This window comes from Lactuca virosa, chromosome 5 (genome assembly GCF_052849685.1).
Source record: "Lactuca virosa cultivar CGN04683 chromosome 5, Lactuca_virosa_CGN04683_v6, whole genome shotgun sequence".
In the NCBI taxonomy this organism is placed as follows: Eukaryota; Viridiplantae; Streptophyta; class Magnoliopsida; order Asterales; family Asteraceae; genus Lactuca; species Lactuca virosa.
Window position 1 is genome coordinate 284,655,627 of NC_136430.1, and position 24,815 is coordinate 284,680,441.

The following is a 24,815-nucleotide window of genomic DNA, read 5'->3' on the forward strand; positions in this document are numbered from 1 at the left end:
TTATAATGACTGTTGACAAGTCTTTGTGACTTTGTACATATTCATTACAGGAGGGTCAGTGCATATAAGTTTAAAATCTAAACAGATTTCGATAAATGATAGGAATTTGAAATTCTCACATTTTTCGATAAGGATTTGGGAGTGTGAAATTAGAATCATTGAAATTATGTTCAATTGGTTTATTTCACAAAGTAAGGATCATAGACAAACATAGAGTGCATACTTGGTGTATGGCAAAACTATTGTTTAAGAAAAACATAGTGTACATGCTTGGAGCATGGGACAACTAGTGTTTTTAATTCAAGTATAAAGTTGATAAAACCGAAACAATGAATAATGAGTAATCAGTATGGTGATAAATAAAAGTGTTTATTTATATTCATAGGGTTTGATACCATATTTGATTCATTTATTCTTGTGTTTCACTTTGCATGTTTTGACTTCCAGAATAACTAAGTCGCTCTTCCTGAATGATTAAGTTATTCAAACCATCCACAGTCGGTCATATGTTGGAAGTAGATATGAATCAAGACTGTCATGGGTTGGTTTGTAGAGGTCCAAGTTGGTGGACAAAGTGGTGCTACAACACTCATGAGTGCTCATAAGTTTTGAGTATTGGATTCAACCCGCGCTCATTTGAATCACTTCATGGATTTTATCACGAGTGATCATGAGACGATAATATCTTATATTCTTAAAACCTAGAGATATGAGTTGTTACTATGAATTGGTTATACATTGATTGCACGAAAACGCATTGGTAACTCGATGTTATAAAACGTGCCTTTGTGTATGATTCAACAAGTAGTAGAACAAGCCATATGAGTCGAAGTTTATCCATTCCTTTTACCTTCGGGATAAAAGCGATATCTGTGGGCCCCTCGATGATTTAGCAATAACACATGTGAGTGCTTGGCCAAGCCAGGACTGATTTGATTTGTTCAATTAGTCAGTCATCATAAATCGAAAATCGGGAAACAACAAATGGACAGAGAGAATGATTATAATCCATGTATCAGTCCATATGATATCTAGAATAGAGGAATATATGATCCCTTATCTAATGGACAAGTCATTGACAAGGTCAGAGTTCGACAACGGCTTTAAGAGCTACGATTGCCAGTTAGGTTTTGAAGTCATACTCAATAATAGTTTTAGATTTATCCAAGTGGGAGACTGTTGGATTAATGTCTAAGTCCATAACTATATTTGGTATGTACTTGACCCGACCCGGCATGGTCCATTTGGGTTGCACTTCACCGGCACAATTTATATGGATAGTCTTTTGAGAATAGTATATTTATGATTTATATTAATATATTATAAGTTCTAATATATTAATATGGAATCATATTATTTAATTAGTATTGATCAAGAATTAATTTAGAATTAATTAAGTGATCAAAAAGAACTAATTAAATATGGACTCTTATATATATGGAATGGGCCAAGTTCATTTAGGTTGGGCTAAGCTTTCATGGATGGTCCATGGAGCTTTTAACCCATGGATCCTATGTAAATGAAAGGTCATGGGTATTAGGGTTTAGATGGATGTAACCCTAATCCTCCATAATATATAAAGGGGTCCTTGACTCACAAAATTGGCACAAGTGTGTGAAAATAAGAGTGGGCCGATTTTAGTATGCATACATATTCTCTCAAGTTCTTCCAAGGTGTTTTGGTGATTTGTGATTCCATTTGAGGCTTCCACACTATTGGGGCTAAGCTCTTAAAGCTTGAAGACATCAAGCTACATCAAAAGGTATGTCATCTAACTACAACTTTGTAGTATAGGTGCTTCATAATATGCTATTTAGGATGAAACCTTGGAATAGTTAATATTTGCATGTATAATAGAGAAAACATAGATCCAAGGTTTATAGGGTTGCATGTACACCATAGGAGTGTTAGAATGCTCAAAACCCAACATCTACTAGGTAGCAAGTGAATGAAAGGAATACTCACGATTTTGAAGCCTTAAAAGGGGTTTTTGGCCACCAAGAACAAGTGTGTGTTCTTGGTGAAAGATGAAGATCTTGAAGATCTACCCAAAAAGACGATTTTCATGGATGGATTCAAAGGGTGATTCATGATTAAGAAGAATAACAACAACTAGATGGAAGAATCACTAACGTTTTTGAAGATCGGGAATGAAAGTCTCGATGATACTTGAGAGAGAATTCAAGTGTTCTTGAGGTGAAAGTGTAAGAAATGAAGAAAAGTGAGGGAATATGACACTTATGGGCATGAGTTTACGGCTGGCAAGAGTTTACGGCCGTAAACTCCTTGTTTGGGGCCGTAAACTCCTGGAGATGGAATTTATGGCTTGAATGATGTACAGTGAACTCAAGCAGATACTTCCTAACACTTTATCCTATAAGGTATTAGACTTAAAACACCCCAACAGACCCTTAACAGGGCTAAAAGATAGCAGAAACGAGTCTGACACACGGTTGATTTGAATGGTTGGACTTTCAAGGCAAACATTTTCGGGTTGCCACAAAGAATATGGAAAGACATGAGTTACATGGTGTAACCCTAATATCCACCATATATAAGGACCCCATGGCTCAAGAAATTGGCACTAGTGTGTGTACACATGAGGGCTAGCCGATTTAAGCATAGGAACATTTTCTCTCAAGTTATTCCAAGATGTTGGTGATGTTGTGTGAACCATTTGAGGTGCCACACTTGAGGCACTAGGCTCTTAAGCTCCATGGAATCAAGCTACATAAAAAGGTATGTCTTCTAACTTGTTTATATTACCCAAGTATAAAGATTGTATGCTAGTTAGGGTAATATCTTGGAAAGTTCAAGTTTGCATGTATAATAGAGAAAACATAGATCCAAGGTATTTAGGGTTGCATGTACACCATAGGAGTGTTAGAATGCTCAAAACCCATCAGGTATTCCATCCCGATGGATGATTGGACCCATAGTATGCTGTTTGTTATTGTATGTGTATTGTTGTGTGTATGGGTATTTTGGGGGTAACTCACTAAGCCTTCGAGCTTACAGTTTCAGTTTATTGTTTTAGGTTCAGCGGATGACCGCGAGAAGGCGAAGGTGTGACCGTACATTTCCTCGATTGATGATTATGATTTCTGGGAACTCTGATGTTTAAACTATTTTGAAAACAAATTGTAATAAATGAATGGATTTAAATGATTTAAAGAGTTTTAAATTGGCTCGAATTTTATGGATGTTACATAAAACCCAACATATACTTAAATGGGTTATATGGGTTAGGTTGGGTTGAGGTTTCTAACCCGCCAACCCATATGTTTTCTGACCCGCCAACCTAAACACAACCCGATTGTCAAGCCTAATCGTTGGTTCTTAGACTGTTAAATCTAACAGTTCTATCTATTTTTTAATACAACTATATTACCCTTTTGACTAAATTTATAACTAATTGTATAAACAAAATAAAAAGGAAATAAGTCTTCCCAAACCGATCATTCTCACCGTCGATTAAACTTCTCTACATCACCGATTGTTCTCATAAGTCATATCCAACCTTTGACATCTGACACCCCCTTCATCTTCCTCTTTGTCCACCCTAATCGTCATGTTCTTTCATTACTGGTTTGTGTGTTGCCAATACCACCATTGATGGATAGATCAACGATGAAAGAGCAACAAATAGATCCTTTTTTTCACCGAACATCGCCCCCACTACCACAACCATACACACCTAATTTCATGTTGCCCAAGCGTCACTCACTTCACCAGTGTCCTAATCAGATCCTCGTGTAGGGGTTTAATCAAAATGAATGGAATACCTTATTCTTTTCTACATGCGATATCTATTCAACAATTAGTCATATGATTTTATTCTTACTGCCTACGATCTTGTTTTTTCTATTGATGAGGTTGTAACGTGCATATCACTCTGAACAAAAAATTATATGTTTCTTCTAATTGTTTATAAGCATTTAAGAAAAACTAGATGTAAATATTTATAATTTTGGGAAGAAAATCAAATATTGGTAAATATTAGCTAATTTAACTTTTAAAAGTCAAAAAAATATATATGTAAAAAAAAGTACCGGCCAATGGTGAATAACAAAAGTGACATCAAATCTATTAATCCCCCAATCAACAAAGTTGTTCCATAGTCCTAAATTCGATTTTTAAGTAAAGGAGATGATAGTTCCACTTGATTTATGTATCTATCCACTTAGTAAAATCATATTTTTTTTTTCTTTTTCTCTTTTGAAACCATCCTCATTAAAACCCCGTTCGAATTGTAATCCGTTAAGTTCATTTCACCTTTTATTGATTTTAATCCCTTTTTTAAATTTGATTTTTGCTTATTTTTTAAATTCTCAATTTATATATGTATATTATTAAAACAAGGTATGTATAAAAAAATTAAATAATTGAAACAAGCATTAAATAAAAAAATCATATAGATATGATATATCACACATATATAATATTATGGGAATAAGATCTTCGTTTAATTTTATAAGTGTCATATCATACATTAATAAAAAATATTAGTAGTTTAATCTAAACTAATAGAATGATCACAAATAAAATAGCGGTCACGAATCGCAATTTAAAATCATTTGAGCAAATATGAAATAAGTAAGAATAAAAAATAAAGAGTTAGAATTGTTTACAAATATGTACAAATACATGATTATTGTACATTATTAATCGTGCAACACTCATTTATCAATGAATGAAATTATCATATCATCAGAGATGCGAATAAAGCTTACGTCATTTGTTTCTTCAACTTCATTACCGATTCGTAATAGAAAGTATGAGAACCATGGTTCAGTTAGTGCTCTCATATATATAGTTAACCGCAATTTCATAATCGAATACCAAAGAGGCAACATTCATATGCTAGAATCCCACAGTTTGTGCTCGTGTTCCATGTCTCATGACCGACAATACTTGTGTGAAATCACTTTCCAAATCATTATATTTCCATTAGTTTCCTTTCAATGACTAGTTTTCCTTCTAATTGTAAATGGAACACAATTTTTTTTATATGAATTCAAGTTCAAAGCAAAAATAAAAACATTAAGGGAGAGGGATGTGGAGGTGGATCCCGTTTGAGACATGGTAGATCAAGCAACAACATGTCTATGTTATTCCTTTTTATCAGAATGACTTACAGTTCTTAATATACTTTATTTTAATTTTATATTTTTAATAACTAATCGAGGTTTATTTTACATTTCACCCTTTATATTTTTAATGAAATTTACATAAACAAGCCGTGTTTAGTCAGAATATATATATATATATATATATATATATATATATATATATATATATATATATATATATATATATATATATATATATATATATATATTCAATTTAGTGTTTTAGTAGCCAAGCTTAAAATTAAGGTCCAAGTGGATATAATTTTGAGTTTCAAACTAACGTTTTTTTTTTTTTTTTTTTTTTTTTTTGTAAATATTTGAGTTTCGAGCTTTACAGTATTCTATTCGACTCGGTTCGATTATAGCCCTAGATTAAATGGTTCATTGGCTTCACCATGGATGTGATAATTTAAGGACTTTTGTTAATATAATCATATTATTTATTATGATTTTTTTAATGTCTCCTTCTTTCCTCCCAAAATGAAAAGGCTTGATCTTAACTCCATTGTTAAATTTACAATATCTTAATCTAGAGTTATTGCATTTTCTCCTTTTCTCCTTGCAAGTGGCAATTCACTTGTTACAAGTTATATCTTATTTTACTATGCTTCAATGAAATTAAAGAAACATATTTTAATGCCCTAAAAAAAATTGGTGATTGGCAATCAATTTTGTTTATCATTAAATTTGACGTTGATACATGATTTTTTTATACAAAATCATTTCATGATTAATACTAACCAGACTTGTAAAAAGTAAAGTTTATCATAAGCCCTTGAATTCCTTTAGAAATACATTGACATAATTTACAACAAAAGTCGAGCAGTTACATGAGCTCAAATCCATTGAGGGTTCCAAGAAGACGGGTAAGCATGACTATTATCGTCTTAAGTCATGTCTTAACAAACGTCACCACTCACCACGCCTCATAAGTTTTAGGTTTGATATTGTCATCACGACGCATCTGATCATGTTATTTAGAACCTTCGGTTATACACAAATTGCAACTATTCTTATATATATATATATATATATATATATATATATATATATATATATATATATATATATATATATATATATACACTTTGATTATACAAGTGTTTTGATTTATTATCTAACTTTTTTGGTGGTGGTGTGGTGGTGATGAGTCTTATTAATTTTAATATTTATATGATTAATAATAGTAAATCTAAGAAAAATAACAAAATATATATATATATATATATATATATATATATATATATATATATATATTTTAATGATGTCAACAGAAAAAATTAAGAACAAAAACCAAATACGTAAGAAAATGAAAACATAGAATTGTTTATAAAAAACGTTTATATCAAAATATTTAAAGTTGTACTCAATTGCGATTTTCCCATGGATAAATTCTGTAATTAATTTTTTTCTTAGTTTTCGTACGGGTCGAGTGAGTGTTTCTCCTTCAACTCTCAATCCATTTGTCATTTAGGCGTCTCATTAATTTTTTTCTCTTATCTTATGTTCATATTTTTCAACCTACAACAAAAATAATTATTCTCTCCTTGACCATTCCCAATATACAAGTAATGAGACATATTGTACAATTAATAGAAAAGATAAGAGAATGGGTTCCTAGTGAACCCGACCAACCCTAAATTGGTCGAACACGCTCCTATGCGGAACGATGGTATCGTCGATACCAAAGCTACTAACCCTATCTAGGACAAAAAAAAAACAACTTTGTACTCCCTAAGTTATTATTACCAAAGTAACTTGAGGTATGGACCATACATTTTTTTCATTATTAAAATACTTTTTTGTTCTATCCTCAACAATAAATATTATATTAAAAACTACATCAAATCAAGTTTTTTTTTTTTTTGTTTTTTTGTTTTTTTTTGTTTTTAAGATCAAATACAAAATATTTGTGAAAATAAAATTATTTATAATAATAATAATAATATAATAAATTTATATGGCTAAGTAATTATAATATGTCATTACAAGAAAACAAAACATATAAAAAGTGGTTACTTAATCATGTGAAGAAGGCAAAATAAACTAATTAAATGATGAATTCAAATGTGTATCTTTTGTACCGTGAAATCGAAATGAAATGTGTTAAATTGGCTCATACAAAACATTTATTGTCTTTAATTTTATATTTTATAGTTATTTTTTAAATATGATTAAAAAAGTTTATATTATTATAATAATATTTTAATTTAATAAAGCATGTTAGTAGATTTTGCGCAAACATGATACACTAGTGGGACTTTTAAGTCTTTAACATATTCAAATAATTTAATTTATTAAAGGTATAATGATTTAAAAAGATAATATATTTTTCGATTTTATACATTTGGTCATTGAGTTTTTTTTTCCCATATTTATCCCTTCAACTTGCTAAATTATACACATTCAGTTCTTATGACCGACTATTCCAGGTTAGCCGATAAAATGATTTAATAGGGTAATATATTTCTCATTTTATACATATTTGGTCCTTAATATTTTTGTACACATTTAATCCTTAATTTTTTTTTGTTGTAAAATAAGTCATTTTTGTTTTTGTACTCATTCAGTACTTATGAATGATTTCTTTAAGTTTTTCTCACAACATCTTACGGTGAACAATCATTAATGAGGTGTTTGGGCTTTTGATGCTTATGACTATCGCGATCTCGACTACTTGGTTGCTTAGGTCATGTGTTCTGAATGTCATAACTTTTTCATACGATCTTGAATTTTAACGATCTTTATACCCATGTGTTCGTATTTTAGTATACTACAACTTTCGTTTAAATTACTCCCGTTAAAAGGTAATATATTTTTTACTTACGATCTTTATATCCATACGTTTTTTATGAATGCATGTATGTATGTTTTTTTTTTATAAAATCGTAAGTAAATATATATTACATTTTAACGAGAGTAATCTTAACGAAAGTTATAGTAGACTCAAAACACGAACACGTGGATATAAAGATCGTTAAAATCTGATAGCATATAAAGAAATTATGACGTTCAGAACATAAGACCTAAGCCAAACCACAAGCCTACGCAACCAAGCACTTGAGGTCGCGATAGACATAAACATCAACAACCCCAAACACCTCATCAATGATTGTCCCACGTAAGATGTCGTGAGAAAAACCCTAAAGAAATCATTCATAAGTACTGAATGGGTATAAAAAAAAAGACTTATTTTGAAACAAAAAAAATATTAAGGACTAAATATGTACAAAAATATTAAGGACTAAATGTGTACAAAATGAGAAATATATTACCCTATTAAGTCATTTTTCCTGGCTAACATGGAGTAACCGGTCATAAGAACTTAATGTGTACAGTTTAACAAGTTGAAAAGGTAGATGTGGACGAAAAAAAAAAAAACTCAATGACCAAATATGTACATATCAAAAAATATATTATCCCTTTAAACCATTATCCCTTTATTAAAAATGAAACATAATAGATTGAAATTATCACCGCTCAATTTAACGAGGGGGTGAAGTGGCGCAATCGGGAAAGTGTTGGTTGGAGAGAATATTTATAGCGTCTTTCGCAATCAAATCAACTGCTTTTCGACCTTCTATCTTTTACCCCCTTCCATTTTCCGTAAATTGCTTTCTTTATTTTTTAATAAATTGTCTACGTTACGAATGGTGGTTATGATTTTGTTAGAATCATTATTTAATTTGTACAACAAGATTTTAAATTCAATTTAATTGCACTTGATGGTGGAACTACCATCAGAATTTAAATTAAGTTAGGTTATTACTTTGTAATATGTTCTAGATTCATTTTTTTTCACACGTTTAAAATTTCAAAAATGTTAAACATAAATAATGACGACCATATAAACAAAAGATTGATAACGACAACCCTGATTGGCCACCCCCTATTCCATGGGAACCAATTGGTTGGTTGGGTAGGGGGTGGGAGTGGGAGGGGAGGAGGTGTTTATTAATGACGACAATTTTAAGCCCAATCCATAAACCTAATTCGAACTCAACTCAATAAATAACAGGTTAGGTTGAAATTTTGAACTCATTTAATTAAATAGTCAACATGTCTATTCCGTTTAATCAAATGAGTTGAGTTAGGGTTAAAATTCATAATATTTTTTAATTTATATTTATTTATTTGATCATTATATTTTGATTATTTTTTATTTATCAAAAATCATGAATCAGTAACCGTTACTAGAATTCAAGTTGGTAAAAGTGATAGTCAAATTGTATAAAATTTACAAATTAAACATTTATAAAGTTTTATGGTTGTAAACTCTTATTTGTGTTTGTGTAATAGACCTTTAAAGTTATTGTTGTATAATTTTCAAACTGGAACAATTTTAACCCCAATCATAAACCTAACTCGAACTCAACTCAATAAATAGCAGGTTAGGTTGAAATTTTGAACTCATTTAATTAAATAGTCAACATGTCTATTCCGTTTAATTAAATGAGTTGAGTTAGGGTTAAAATTCATAATATTTTTTAATTTATATTTATTTCTTTGATCATTATATTTTGATTATTTTTTATTTATCAAAAATCATGAATCAGTAACCGTTACTAGAATTCGAGTTGGTAAAAGTGATAGTCAAGTTGTATAAAATTTGCAAATTAAACATTTATAAAGTTTTATGGTTGTAAACTCTTATTTGTGTTTGTGTAATTTGCTTTTAAAGTTATTGTTGTATAATTTTCAAACCGGAACACTTCTTATAGTTTTTAAATTGTATATAATTTTATTTGATGGATTATTTGATTTTTAAAGAGTTTTTTTTTATAAAAATTTAAATGGGTCAACCCGAGTTTAATTTGTTTCGTAAATAGGCTGGGTTGAAAAACAATAAACAAGTCAATCCAATTTTAACACATTTACTAAAAAGGTTGGGATGGGTTGAGAATTCTCATCCCGTTTACTTAAACAGGTAGAGTTGGATAGAGATTTTCATCCCATTTAATTAAACATGTCAACCCATTTATTACCCAACCCAACCCATTGCCACCCTAATGTTTATTGACTCGTTCAACGGTTGTTGATAGCGGAGAGGCCTGAAATTGAATCCAAGATGCAGGACCATCCCAAACATAACTAAAGCCGGGGCAAAAAACCTAAAAGGAAGGATATACACACACATAGATTTGAACTGCAGCTATTTTCGAGAAAGCATAAGAAACCACCAGCCAAACCGGACCAAGTATGAGTTTATGTTTAATGTAAAAAATCTTCCTATTCTAATAAAAGAATAGGTTTATTCTCCTATTGACAAGTGTCATATGATTAAAACTCCTCATTAATATTATATGTCACATATTATGCCACTTGTCAACCTATTAATTATCCATTTTATATTTTAAATTTCCTATTTTAATTACATTAAATTAATAATTGATTCTCTATTTTAAATTTTCTCAATTTAATTATATTAAATTAGTGACATTAGATTAAAAAATAAAATAAAATTAATACAGATTATATGGTGATATAACTTCACGTATTTATTTAAATTAACGATTATAGTTTTATATAACTAAAAAAATATCTATTAAAAAATAATTTATTTAAAATAATTGATTAATAATTTTAATTTTTTAATATGAAAATTTATTAATTTTATAACCGTGGTTCTCACGGATTATAAACTAGTAAACTAATAAAGAAAGAAAGAAAAACTACATCAGTAAAAAAAATGTCAATCCAAGGAATTGAACGTGGATTCTCTGTAAGCAAAGCCAATCACGTTTACAATTAATGTAGAAGATGATTTTTACACACTTTAAGCAATATATATATATATATATTGCTTAAAGTGTGTAAAAATCATCTTCTACATTAATTGTAAACGTGATTGGCTTTGCATATATATATATATATATATATATATATATATATATATATATATATATAGGGTTAGGTTATTTTGTTTCTACTAATTATTGTATGCCAGAATGCACAGATCTGGACCATTGGATGGTGTATAATCAAAGATCATGATCTGAGGGTCTATGATAATAGAATAGGATAACATGTACCATATAATCACACAAATTTCAGCATAAGGGCATTTTAGTCAATTAAGCAATATTAAAAAAAAATTCGGATTTTTAGGGATAATTAATTCCTTTATTTTAAAAAATCTGAATATTGTTAATTAATTCAAAATTAAAAATCCAATTTTATTCTGCCAGAATGATAGAATGTTAACCATAAACTAGTAAATATATTTTTCGATTTTATTCTGTCAGAATGACAGAATGCCAACCATAAACTAATACATACATTCTAAAAAGACTACACAAAATCAATTCTTGAACTAATAATATACCAAATAATTACATTGTATGATTGTGATTCATTGAATAATAACAACATTCTGAACGAAAAAAAAATATCAAAATCTAACAAAAACACTAATCTATTCTGAGAGAATATTATTTTTAAGCAACACTTTATACATTGTAGCATAACACATTCTTGTATAATACACTCTCGTTCTCTATGTTTTCTTCCTTCTCCACATCAATGTTAGCCTCTTCAAAACCTAAATCCACAAAGAAAATATAATCAAGTTTAAAAAATTAAAAAATTCAATGCATTCTAAGAGAATAAAAACTATAAATTATGACAGAATGTATTAAAAACTATAAAGTTTGACAGAATATAGTAGAAAATAAAAACTATAAATTCTGACAGAATGTAGTAGAGACTATAAAGTCAACCATAAATCATCACAAATTCATTACCAGTTAAACAAATATACTTGTTGTTAACAATTATTCTCAAACATTCTAACAGAATACATTTATATAAATAAATTCTAATAGATTACATTACAGAATTCAAGAGCTGTGATTGAATACAAAATTCAAGAGTTGTGATTGAATATAGAATTCAAGAGCTGTGATTGAATCATCAACACACATCTGCATCCATTCCCAGTCATGAATTCAAGAAACAAACACACATTTGCAATATCGATTTAGAAATATGAACACAAATTTTGACTTTTTCGAAACAAACTCCAACTTATGACTCTGAAGTGTAAGTTGTATCAGAATATTTCTTCAGTCGAACAGAAATAGAACATTGAAGAAATCGAATTTAATAAAATGATGAACACAATCTCGATCTTGCATCAAAATCAAGATAAAGTCTGGACGACTTGATAAAATCAATATGATTTTGTCGATCATAGATGTCGAAAGAAACTTACCAAATCAATTTTATCGATCATAGATCTCCTTAAATCTTCCTGGGGTTACGTCCGATGGGATTATGAGGATTGATTTGGCTTCATATGTTTCTTGATGGACTTATACATTCGAGCAGGAAAAGTCTCAACTAACTTGGGTTATTAAGTATCGATCGTCAGGAGGGAAGAAAAGGGGTGCATGCGTTTCTCTTCTCCATTTCGTGTGTGCGCATCAGAAAAAAAAAGAAGCGATCGACTCCTTCTATCTGTGGTGTGCGTCGACTGGAAGAAGAAAGAAGAAATCGAGGTCTTGATCGGTTGTGTTTTGGGGTGTCGATCACCATAGTTGTGGCTCCGATTCTTTGTTCCAAACTTGTTGAATCGGTCATTCATCTTGGTAATTCCTTGAATATAAGACACGATGCAAGAGAGAGACTAGGTCAAAAATATTAATTTTATTTCCTTAATTGCAGGATTTCAATTAAATGATTCATTAATTAAAAAGTACAAAATATCCAAAATACCCTTAAATGATTATTTAACTGTTTATTATTTATTGAATTCTCATTGGTGCATTTAGGAACACAATAATTGCTAGAAACATTTGAACCTAGTTCTCTCTCTCTCTCTCTCTCTATATATATATATATATATATATATATATATATATATATATATATATATATATATATATAGAGAGAGAGAGAGAGAGAGAGAGAGAGATGGCTAGGATCAAATATAAATGATATTTATTGTGTAAACATACAACTTAATCCTAACCATTGGATCACTCGAAAAAAAAACCATTCTTGAAAAAATATGATTTCATTTATTATTATGAATATTTTAAGAATTCGAATTTCAAATTTATGTGAGGGGTAACATGGACAATTTATATATCCTTATTTTTGGCAACAAAATATTCAAATCCAGATTTTTAGGAACTGATTTTAAATAAAAATTAGGACAACCTTTTTTTAAAATAAAGAAAAACATTTTTGACAGAATAAGTTTTTAAAATTGTAAATTTATAAATCTTATGAAGAATGTAAACGCTTCTTGAATGGAATAAGAAATATTTGTGTAAAAATGAAAATAAATTACAATTCTAAATCTGTAATTCTTTTAAGAATGACTGTAAAATATAAATACAAAACTATAATTCTTTTATGAATGAAAATATTACAAAATAATAATAATAATAATAATAAAATACTATAGATTACAAGCATAGTTCTAACATTCTCGTTAGAATTGGAGAATTCTAACAACAAAAATGAATATATTTTGATGAGCCCTGCGGTTATTTCTTCTTTCACCTTCGTCGTATTTGTATCTTAAATTCTTAAGCCGTTTTTGCTTTTGATTTATCTTTGTTTCCCAAGAATGGACTACTTGAAACCAATGTACAAGATTAAATCAAATGTTAAAAGAAGATTTCAATATACAAAATTGAGTTACCAACTACCACTAAAATTTTAACCCCGTAATCTTATATGTAAAAAAGAACTTGTAAATGGAAAAACTTTTTTAATCACCAAACCACAAACATAAACATAAATATACAAAAAAGATTAAGATTTTTTAGATGTTCAATCTAACCTCAAAATTTGTGGTTTCTACAAACATTACACTGATAAGCCATATGTATAATCTAAAAAAAAAAAAAATGAAAAAGATATTCAAACTCATTGATATTGAATGAAAATGTAATAAATATAACCTATAAGAAAACGTTAATCGGCAAATAGGATGAAGGTTTAAACTTTAACGTATTCATTTTTTTCACCAAATTCAATAACTCTCATGATATGAATAATCAAAAAAATTCTAACTCTCCAAATTATTTCGAACACAGTAAAAGCAGGGGCAGAATACAAACATTAAAATTAGAGAGGTCAAAATAAAACTTTAAAACGGAACCAAATAAAAATGTGTCAAGTGATTATCGAAAGACTAATTAGAACTTTCAAAAGGCTTTTTATAAATAAATGTTCGCAAATAATACAATATAATTAAATATCAGAAAAGTGAAAGATATAAATATGAATTTCATTACGGTGACCAAGAAATACAATTAATTTATGTTTATAAAATAATGGAATCATTAAAAAAAATGTTTTTAAACAAATTCTCTCTAAAAAAATACATAAAATATCAAAATAAACTTTTTTGACAGCGGAGCATCATCTGTTTTTCAAATTTTTTTTGACAGCATATACCTCTATTAGTTACCTTTATCAGTGATATTATGTAGGGGCTAAGATTGTATGTAAAGTATATTAAAAAATCACGCTTTTGTAGATAACAATTACAATAAGAAAAATGATCAATTTAAGATCGGAAACAATATAAATAAAGGGTAAGAACAAAGGTTGTGTGAAAGTAAACACGACAGATACCTGGAGACGGTGGAGATAGCGTTCAACAAAGACCGACATCACTTCTAAGATGACGGATAACAGCCATTTCCGGCAGTGACGATTGACCGACATTTCTTCTAAGAGGTCGGAAACAACGATTTCCGGCAGTGAACCTAACTTATTTTCTTTGTTTTTGAACTTTTTTTGAGATTTGTTTTTCAAAAGAATCTAAATATTTTATGTTGATGATAAGATAGAGTTTCAAAATACCAAAGTGATTAAGATTTGTTGGGATTTGATTTCCATTCCAAATTTCTACAGGGTTTGTTTTGATTTAGAAGACTTTGAATATTTTCTAAATATCTTTATTTAATGTCTGCATTCCTTTTAATTTTCATCATCAACTGCCTTTATTTTTGCAACAAACCAAAACTTACATATTTTGGCTAAACATTTGATAAAAAGCAGACAAAAGAAGACGCATCAACTTCTATTCAAATTCTAAGAAATATAATATTATCTTTTTCCATAATGATTTAAATCATTAACCACTATGTTGATTTTGCTTTTAATTAACTTAAAAATGAAATCCGAAAATTAACATTAAGCAGGGGATGGATGATGTTATGCGCAACAAGTAAAGCCAATAAGAAGACGCATCAACTTAATTTGAGAATCAATTAAAAACAACGATTACCTTCACATTTAGAATCAATTATACATAATGGTGATTGATAATCCTTTTGGGTATACCAATAATCAATAAAAATCCACAACGAATGAAATCATGTACATATTGATAACTGACGGTTGTGGTGTTGTTGTAAGGGAGAAACGGCAAACTCATTCTGATGATGAATAACTATTGCGTGAATATGTTCCATTGATAGTCTTTACATTGAGACATAATGAATCAATCAGAAGTAGAGGCGGTGACGTGCACAATAGTACTACTTGTTTTAAATTTATAACCTAACTTAATTTGCTAACTATGCACTTATAGGCAGTGTACCTAATCAGATTATAGTATAGCTCAGGTAAGTCGGGTGTCGATCACATGGAACATAATTCAATTAAATAAATTAATTACTCCTAATTAAACTAAGCAACAAACTTTGATTGGGTTTTTTTTACTGATTTTGCAAGATCAGAAAAACTTAAACTATCAACTAACAATTAAGCAAAGAAAACAAATTAACTTTAAGAATTAAAAGAATACTTCTGCCTAGATCCGATTTCCTTTTCTCCTATGATTGATTTCTATTTTCTAATGCATAAATTATATTGATTACCAATTTTCTAGCTATTATGATAAAATATCTAGGCCTGCCAATTTATGAATTAACAAGCAATGATCATGCAATAGTTAAACACAAAATCGATATTAAGCACAAATTGGACTATGAATGATAATAGTTACTTTCCTATGATCAAGTTAAGCAACCAAGCACAAATTAAAACTAATTATTCTCTCTCACACAGTTAAAGTTAGTAGCTTTAATTACTTAATCTAATATGTGATTAATCTTATATCTAATTATTTAATGATCATAAACAATTAGGAGACAAATTCATGCATTTAATATGATCAATTAATACACAAAATCTGATTTATAAGCAACATAAACTAGAACTAAAACATGCTAGGGTTTATATATCAAACACAAGTAAAATCAAATATAATCATCCAAATATCGAAATCAACACATATGGATCAAGTTCATCTTCACCAAATAGAAGTAAAAGGTATTTAGCATTTCATTGTTGCAGAAAAACACACTAGATCCATGTAAATTAAAATAGACATGAATATGAAAAGCAAACCAACTGGAACAATGTATAAATCTTATAAATCTTCTTCAATCCTTAAGCTTCACTTGAATTTCAATCTTCTCATGGGTTTCTAAGAGTTCTTAGTTGCAATTCACCTCAGAAAACTGATTGCATCTCCCTGTTCGACCTAATGTTTGGGTTTTATAATTGTCAAAATCTGGTCACTACGTCGTGGTTGACCGCCACCACGACCTGGTCTTCGAGTTTATCCCGTAATCACCAAGTCATCTGATTGGTCGCAAATCTTCTACACACCACGTCGTTTTGGAGATCACCACGACGTGGTCTTTAGTCTTTTTTTGTTTTACCTCTCGTTTCCTGCTTCCAACTCTTCGTATGCTTCCTTTTTGTCCCGAACAAATCTTCGCCGCTACAAAACATATTTCAAACATAATAAACATCTTTTGTCCCAAAATAAACATAGTTGTAGCTAAAAGTATTAGAAATATGCATGAATTATATAGGTAAATATGCACATATCAAAATACCCCACACTTGGATTTTGCTTGCTCTCAAGCAAACCTTATTTTATTATTATCATATCAATAATTTAGCTACCAACATCGCACAAGACAATCCATTTTGAGCCTCTCCATTACGCCAAGACCGCAATGCATGTATTTGTGTCTAAATTATCTTAACAACCTCCCCAATCCTAAATACTCACAATATTCATAAACACTTCCCCACTTCTTTTTGAACAACACTCATTTTATGCATCCTTCCGAATCCATCCCCAGAAAACTTTCTTAACTCAAGGTATTTTTGGTTAAACCCCCAAGCATACATATGGAAAAATAACCTAGAAAAAAAAATACAATAGATAATACTTGGGAAATTTCGCCTTATTCTTGAGTCTTCGATAATTTGGAGCTTTTCTTCATTATATTTCTTGATCTTCATAGCTTTGTAGACTCTTATTTCCCCTAAACTTTTGCATATATATATATATATATATATATATATATATATATATATATATATTCTATTTTTTTTTTATTTTTTTCTTTTCTCACTTTTTTCACTCAACTAAAAACCTAAAAGAAAAACATATGCTTAAGCAAGGGAACTTAACTTCAACCCTTATTGGTTAGATGTATTAGTCTAAAGTGCAATGACTACATAAGCTCTCCCAGATATATTTCTGGTACACGATGCTAAACATATTGTGACCCTCAAACTAAGTAAGGTCATGTTTTTGTTCCATAATTTCAATAGGATAGGGAAGCCACAAATACACTATAACATATATTGGCTCAAATAAACATTGAAACTCATATCGGATCGTCCCACACAACACTAGCAACCTAGATCTCAACATAACAATTTTTAACTAGATTTAATTTTAGATTATTATTTCAAATCCTTCTAATAATTCTTTAAATCCTAGTTATTTTTCAATTTTTAATCAGAATGCTTGTATTCCTATATTCAACGCCCTACCCCACACTTAAATTATGCAATGTCCCCATTACATGCTAAAACAATTAAAGAATATAAAATTGAAAAGGAAGAATTGGAATAGACTCCCCTTGGGTAGTAGTGGAGAGATCAAATTTTGAAACTTGTGTGGTAAAGCTTGGACTTCTCGCCGCCAAATCGGCTAAAGCATTAATAGAAGTGGAGTTGCCAAATTCACAAGGCAAGGTGAGATGCCCTGGATCTCCCATCTTGATTGGCAATCCATTGATGATCGCAGCTGAACACAACTCATTAAGTACTATGGTTGAAGCCTTTTCCAACTCCTCCCTATTAGTCATAACATCTTTTGCAAACTTGGGAAGTTTAGCCATGAACTTGAGGAATGGGGCATTTATCGAGAGTTAGAGCACTTGTTCCATAAATTTCTTTTGTTCAGGCTCTAGAGAATTCTTGATTGATCGAGATGGGAATGATAAAGGAGGCTGATACAAATTAGGGAGAGAAATTTTTTTGTCTTCTCGAGACCACGACGTGGTGACTCATCAGAGCACGTTCCAGTTTTTGCTCTTTTTTCTCCGGGCTTCTCTTCTTCCAAACACGATTTGGGCTTGATGGTAGCTGCTTCATGGGTCATAATTAGCTTAGAATGAACCTCTTCTTCGGTGTAGATTGTCATTGCATGAGGTAGTGATTTTGGGTCTTGATTTGTAGGTGGTAACTTCTCATTAACAATTATTGTAAGTTACCCTATTTGAGTCTCTATGTTTTTGATGTAAACTTGATGATTTTAGACATTAGCATCAATAGCATCATGTATATTTTTAGATGCTTCCATAAATATATGAAGTACCGACTCAAAATCCATCTTCTTTTCGGGTGGTGGTTGCTCTTTTTGGTTAAAACCCTGACCGGTTTGTCTATTTCTCTCTCTCTCTCTCTCTCTCTCTCTCTCTCTCTTGATTCTTGTACTCTTCATATGGCAACCACTTCTTCTTGGGCTTCCTCCAATCTTCATCATACTTGTCACCACTAGAGTAGAACACTTGCCTTCTTGTTCCCATTTTTATCCAAATCATAATCCTTGGTCAAATGTGGCCCACTACAATTACCACACCCAAATCTTATGGCATGGATAGATTAATCCAACTTTGTCATTTGCCTATCCATATTTTCTAACTTTTCCAAAACCACAACCATGTTTTCTTTCCTCCATCTTCTTTCCCTCTAGTAACATCCTCCCGTGGGTTGTGGTACTCACGTGAGTGTTTCACAAACTCTTCAATGAACTCTTTGATAGTTGTCGACTCATTCTTCATCATTGGTCCTTGGGAGTCAAGAAGTTGTCTAGTTGTTACATTCACCCCATGATAGAAGATGGAAACTTCTTGTTGGACATTAAGATCATGTTGAGGGCAACTTCTAAGTAAGTCCTTATATCTCTCACATGCTTAATATAGAGACTCTCCAACCTCTTGTTGAAAATTAGAAATATTCTTCTTGAGGTTTGAGATCTTGGAAGGTGCACTAAGTTGCTCAATATCACGAAGAGTTGCCCATGTAGTAATGGATCTTGGTGCAAGTGACTTCAGCCAATCCTTTGCTTCACCAGTAAATGTCACCAGAAGCATCCTTAATAGCACGAATTCTCTTGGCACATCAGGAACATTGAAGTAGTTGGCAATGTCCTTTACTTCATCAATATGTTTGAAAGCATCTTCATACTCTTTCCCATCGAAAGGTATGTCTTTGAGCATTGATAGAATATGACCCTTGAGCTTAAAACTTATTTTGGCTGATATCTTGGGTGGAACTAGACTTGGTCTATGTTCTTCACGTATCCTATTCTTGTAATTCCCCCATCTTCATTCTCGTTATGTCCGCCATCTCTTCAACATCGCTTTTATTCTCTTCCTCGTCTGAACTTTCTTCGGTAGATGTTTCTGGATTGTATCCAATCCCCTTCTTATCAGGCGTCCTTTTGAAAAGCTTGAATTTTTCGGATTTGAAAGTATTGCTTGACTTGCCCTTCTTGCCTTTCTTCTTGTGGAAAGCTGTAACGCCCGCAGATTCGAACTAGTCAATTTAGAGATAATAAGCGTCAAAAATGACTTTTTTTGATAGAAGATTATTTAGGATAAATAATCTTATCCAAATTTATATTATATGTCACAAGGGTTTTGTACATATAAAGAACGCTGAAATCCGACTTATAATGAAGAAGTTATGACCCGTCGAAGTTTTGCGACAAAAGCGGCACGGCTCCGCGTATCGTAAAAAGTAAATTTTTGACAAAATACTTTTTAGCCTTATAAATCTAAATGAAATTCTTAGTATATGTTAAACCGAGAACGTACATGAAAATAACGTCCAAATCTGACTTCGTTTGAGGAAGTTATGATTTTTCTAAGATTTAGCATAGTAGTGCACTACCCGGAAATTGAATTTTAGATCAATCGATTTTTAGCCGACACAACTTAAATGAGAATTGAATATCTCATTAATAGGAGATCAATGATATAAAGACAGTTGAAAACGGACGTCGGATGACAAAGTTATGAATTTTTAACGGACTTTAACTGTCTAAGCCTGTTAAAATATAACTTTAAAAATAAAGTCAAAATTAGCCAACAGAGTCTGAACAAAAGTTATAGATCCCGTTGATACCTACACGCAAATATAAAGAACGTCAAAAACAGAGCTTGCATGCGAAAGTTACGGATTTTTGAAGATAATTATTTTTGGAGTAACCAGCGAGTAACAAGTGGCGCGATCTAAGCCACTGCTTTCTCACCACGGATTGCCACCAGATGGTGACACGTGGCATGAGAACGTCTAACGTTCAGCAAGGGAACGCCCTGTAACGCCCGTGTTTCTTGGCTAAGCATAATTATAACAATGTAATAGTTACGGGTCAACAATTGTAACCTATTTTGAAATAATGAAGAGGAATTATTTGAGTATTATGTGAATTATGTGATTTTATGTGCATTATACTTGCTATTAACGATGTAATACAATAATAATAAAAATAAGCGTCAAAAATTAAATAATAGATAGACCCAATATCTATGAAGAAAGTTGAAGTAGTCGTAACAAGGATTTCGGGGATATAAGGAACGTTGAAATCCGACTTATAACGAGGAAGTTATGACCCAACGAAGTTTTGCGACAAAACCGGCACGACACTGTGTCGTAAAAATTGAGTTTGCGATAAAATACTTTTTAGCCTTAGCGATCTAAACGAAATTCGTAGCATACATTAAACCGAGAACATACATAAAAAGAACGTCCAAATCTGACTTCGTATGAGGAAGTTATGATTTTTCTAAGATTTAGCATAACAGTGCACAACCCGAAATTTGAATTTTAGATCGACCGATTTTTAGCCGACACAATCTAAACAAGAATTAAAGATCTCGTTAATAGTAACTCAACGAGATAAAGACAGACGAAAACGGACGTCGGATGACAAAGTTATAAATTTTTAACGAAATTTACTTGTCTAAGCCTGTTAAAATATAACTTTAAAAATAAATCAAAATTAGCCGATGGAGTCTAAATGAAAGTTGTAGATCCTGTCGCTACCTACGCGTGAATATAAAGAACGTAAAAAACAAAGCTCGTATGCGAAAGTTACGAAATTTAGAAGTTTATTAAATTTTGGGCGGATGCGAGGCTGACACGTGGCGCCATCCGGACCCTTGATTTCTCCCCACGACCTCGCATGCGGAGCTGACATCTGGCCCTCGTACACGCATTGTACTGAGTACTCACTGCATACTCCGAAGTGACGCCCATCGTAACCGAAGATCTCAGCCTATAAATAGGTGCGAGGAGCACCCCATTTCTTCACACCTTTCCCCATCTTTCTCTCTCAATACTCCAAAACTATCCCCCCTTCCCTAGTACTTCCCAAGTGTTAGAGGCGAGTCCCAGAGCGCCAGAAGGCTCCGAGAAGAAGAGCTTTCGGCTCAAAAGTTCTACCCCCGCAGAGCCCGGCTCCTAGCCAAACCCCCTTGTAAGTAAGTTATGCTTACCCTACTTTAAGTATAGCTTATGTTTAAGTTCAATATTATCATTATGAACCTATAAACAATATATGTGCTAACTATTATAAAATATAAAGTGTTATTATAATATCTTTTAACTGCTCGCGGTACGGGGAATCTGGTTTGAATGGTCTCATAGGGTTGTTGGATTTCAGAATAGCTTAAATGCCAAAATGGTCTTGCCCTCCGGTGTTTCATGTCTGGCCCCTGTCTGTACATAGTAGTTGAAAAGTATTGTTTAACACTTACATAATACAAGAAAACCAATATTTAGTCTCAATAAATATTAGACTAAGATCTAGTGATAATGATACTAGGTTTCGTCGAAGGAAAATAAGATTGTTAGAAGCGAAACGCTGTCCGAGTTTGGAGTCATCACTTTAACAAGTGAGTGCATAGTTACTTTCATCTTACACATATATATGAAATATTTAATATAATTTATGTGCTATGTGTGCATATTATCTGTGTTCTTGATATCTATGCTGGATGAACAAAATTTACATGTTTTATTCGATTTAAACTGGATATGTACTTTATACCTATAACTATGATGGGTAAAGATGGGTTGATGATATAGATGATGAAATAAATGATGAGAGGCCTCGATGTCTAAGTTGAATTAGTCATGTAGTGGAGTATAGATGACGACCACAGACTATTGTAGACAGTCAGTGGAATGCTGGCAGGCTCGCAACCTGTAGGTGTTTGTGAACGATGTGTTCATCGGTGTAATCCATCCCCCTCATGGTTGCCTTACTGACATATATTATTGAGGAATCCCCTAATCATCATTGTCTTCTCGATGATGATCCTTAGGCTAGGTCCCTTGAATTAGATGCTTTAGGGACAGAAGGTGAGGATAACGGGAACGGGTAATCGGATTGAATGATTTGATGAAATTAATAAACTTAATAATTATGGGTTGAAAACCCTATGTGCTCACCAGGCTCCCAAGCCTGACCCACTCAGTTTATTGTATTACAGGTAGTGGCACAAGAGCATAGATGCGATAATCTGATGAGAGATTATGGATTGTAGGACAGTAGAAATAAATAGAATGTTGTAAGGCGTATGTTGTTTCTGTTTATGCTTTTGATATGTATTGACAATGACATTCCGAGGTTTTAATATAATGAAAATACATTTCTTCAGAAATGCTTTGATAAATTCTTTATCATATTTTTGGGAACAAATTCCGCAACATATTTCTTCAAAAGTATACTCCGATTTTTCAAATAAAGCATAAACAAAATCGGTCTTTTCTGGCCGTGAAATTTGGGATGTCATAGTTGGTATCAGAGCATTAGTTTAAGCAAACTAGGAATTTGTAGGAAATTTTTAGACTTAAACTTAGAATGCTAAGCGATGATTGTGAGATGAGTGTCTGTTATATTTAGGATATATGCCTGAATAGACATAAGCACTAGCTTATTTTAGGAAAGATGCCTAAAATGCTTTTATGTGCTAAATTATTTATGTGATAGCTATAAAGATGCCTTATATGCTATTATTTGATCGGATCTATGATCTGTTGCCTACCGGATCTGGAAACTTTATGTGTTCAGAATTCTAAATGTATAATTACGGTATTAGAACTAGCATGTAACTTTTCGGAGTGACAAGGAGGATTTAAACGTCTCTCGAAAACAAAGATATAAATTCACCTACTTTGGTGTATAGATCAACATGGTGAGAACTCGAAGCGGATTATAAAATGCTAATGGAAACCATCAGCTTGAGCCACGAGTGATTGAGCGTGCACCAGAAGTAGCAGCTGCACCCGAGCCAATCACGATGGTAGGAGTACAAGAAATGATTCAAATGATGTTGGATTGTCAGATGGAAGAGACAAGACGTCTACTTCAACAGAATAGGGATGAACCTACTGTGCCTGTTGAACAACCTGAACTGAATGAGGGACAGTCAGAAGAAGGAAACCATAGTAGAACCGTTGGCCAAGCTGAACCGCTAGTGGTTGAAAGGAATAACCAAGATGGAGGGATTGACAGGGATGAGAGTATGTATAAGAACTTCTTGGGTGCCAAACCACCAAGTCTTTCGGGAAGCCCAAAGCCAGTGGAGATTATGGACTGGATCTCTGAGACGGAAATGGTATTTGAAAGCTACAACTGCAGTAACAAGCAGAAAACCGTCTTCGCGGTCAGACAACTAAAGACCGGAGTATTAAGCTGGTGGAAGTTAATGGCATATACAATTCCACGAGGAGAAGCGCTGAGGATGTCTTGGGAAGTATTCATGGAGCAGTTGAAAATGCAGTGCTGCTCGGAAGTAGATCTGATAGACCTAAACAACGAGTTTTAAAACCTGAAGAAAGGGAATATGAGTGTTGATGACTATGCCACTACATTCACCAAGAGGATGAAGTTATTACCCTACTTGGTTCCTACTAAACTCTCCAAGATAGAGAATTTTGCTAACGGATTGCCATCAGACTTTGGCCCAACATTCAAAATGGCAAGCACTTTGAAGACAGTCGTTAGAGCAGCTAAGAATGTCGAGACCCAGTTAAGGGAGAAGTGTCTGGAGAGGGCTGAAGTAGGAGAGAAAAGGAAGTTTGATGGATCTTCAAGGTCCAACAAGAAGAGCAAGTTCTCGAAGTCTGGTTCGAAGAAGTTCAGAGGAGGAGGAGGCGAAGCAAGATGGTGTGAGAAGTGCAAAAAGAAGCACTTTGGAAAGTGTGGTGAGGAAGTCACTTGTTTCAAATGTGGAAAGTTTGGGCATTACGCAAATGAGTGCACATTCAACAAGAAGGTGTGCTTCAGATGTAATGAAGAAGGGTATATTTCTAGGGATTGCCCGA

The 24,815-nt window shown here is 31.9% G+C and overlaps 1 non-coding gene across 1 annotated transcript; it reads left to right on the plus strand.

Annotated features, from left to right (window-relative positions):
- The first annotated feature begins 19,340 nt into the window (after positions 1-19,340).
- LOC145118291 (small nucleolar RNA R71) lies at positions 19,341-19,447 on the plus strand. Its single transcript, XR_013713249.1, has one exon. It is a non-coding gene; the product is annotated as a small nucleolar RNA R71 (small nucleolar RNA).
- The last annotated feature ends 5,368 nt before the right edge of the window (positions 19,448-24,815 follow it).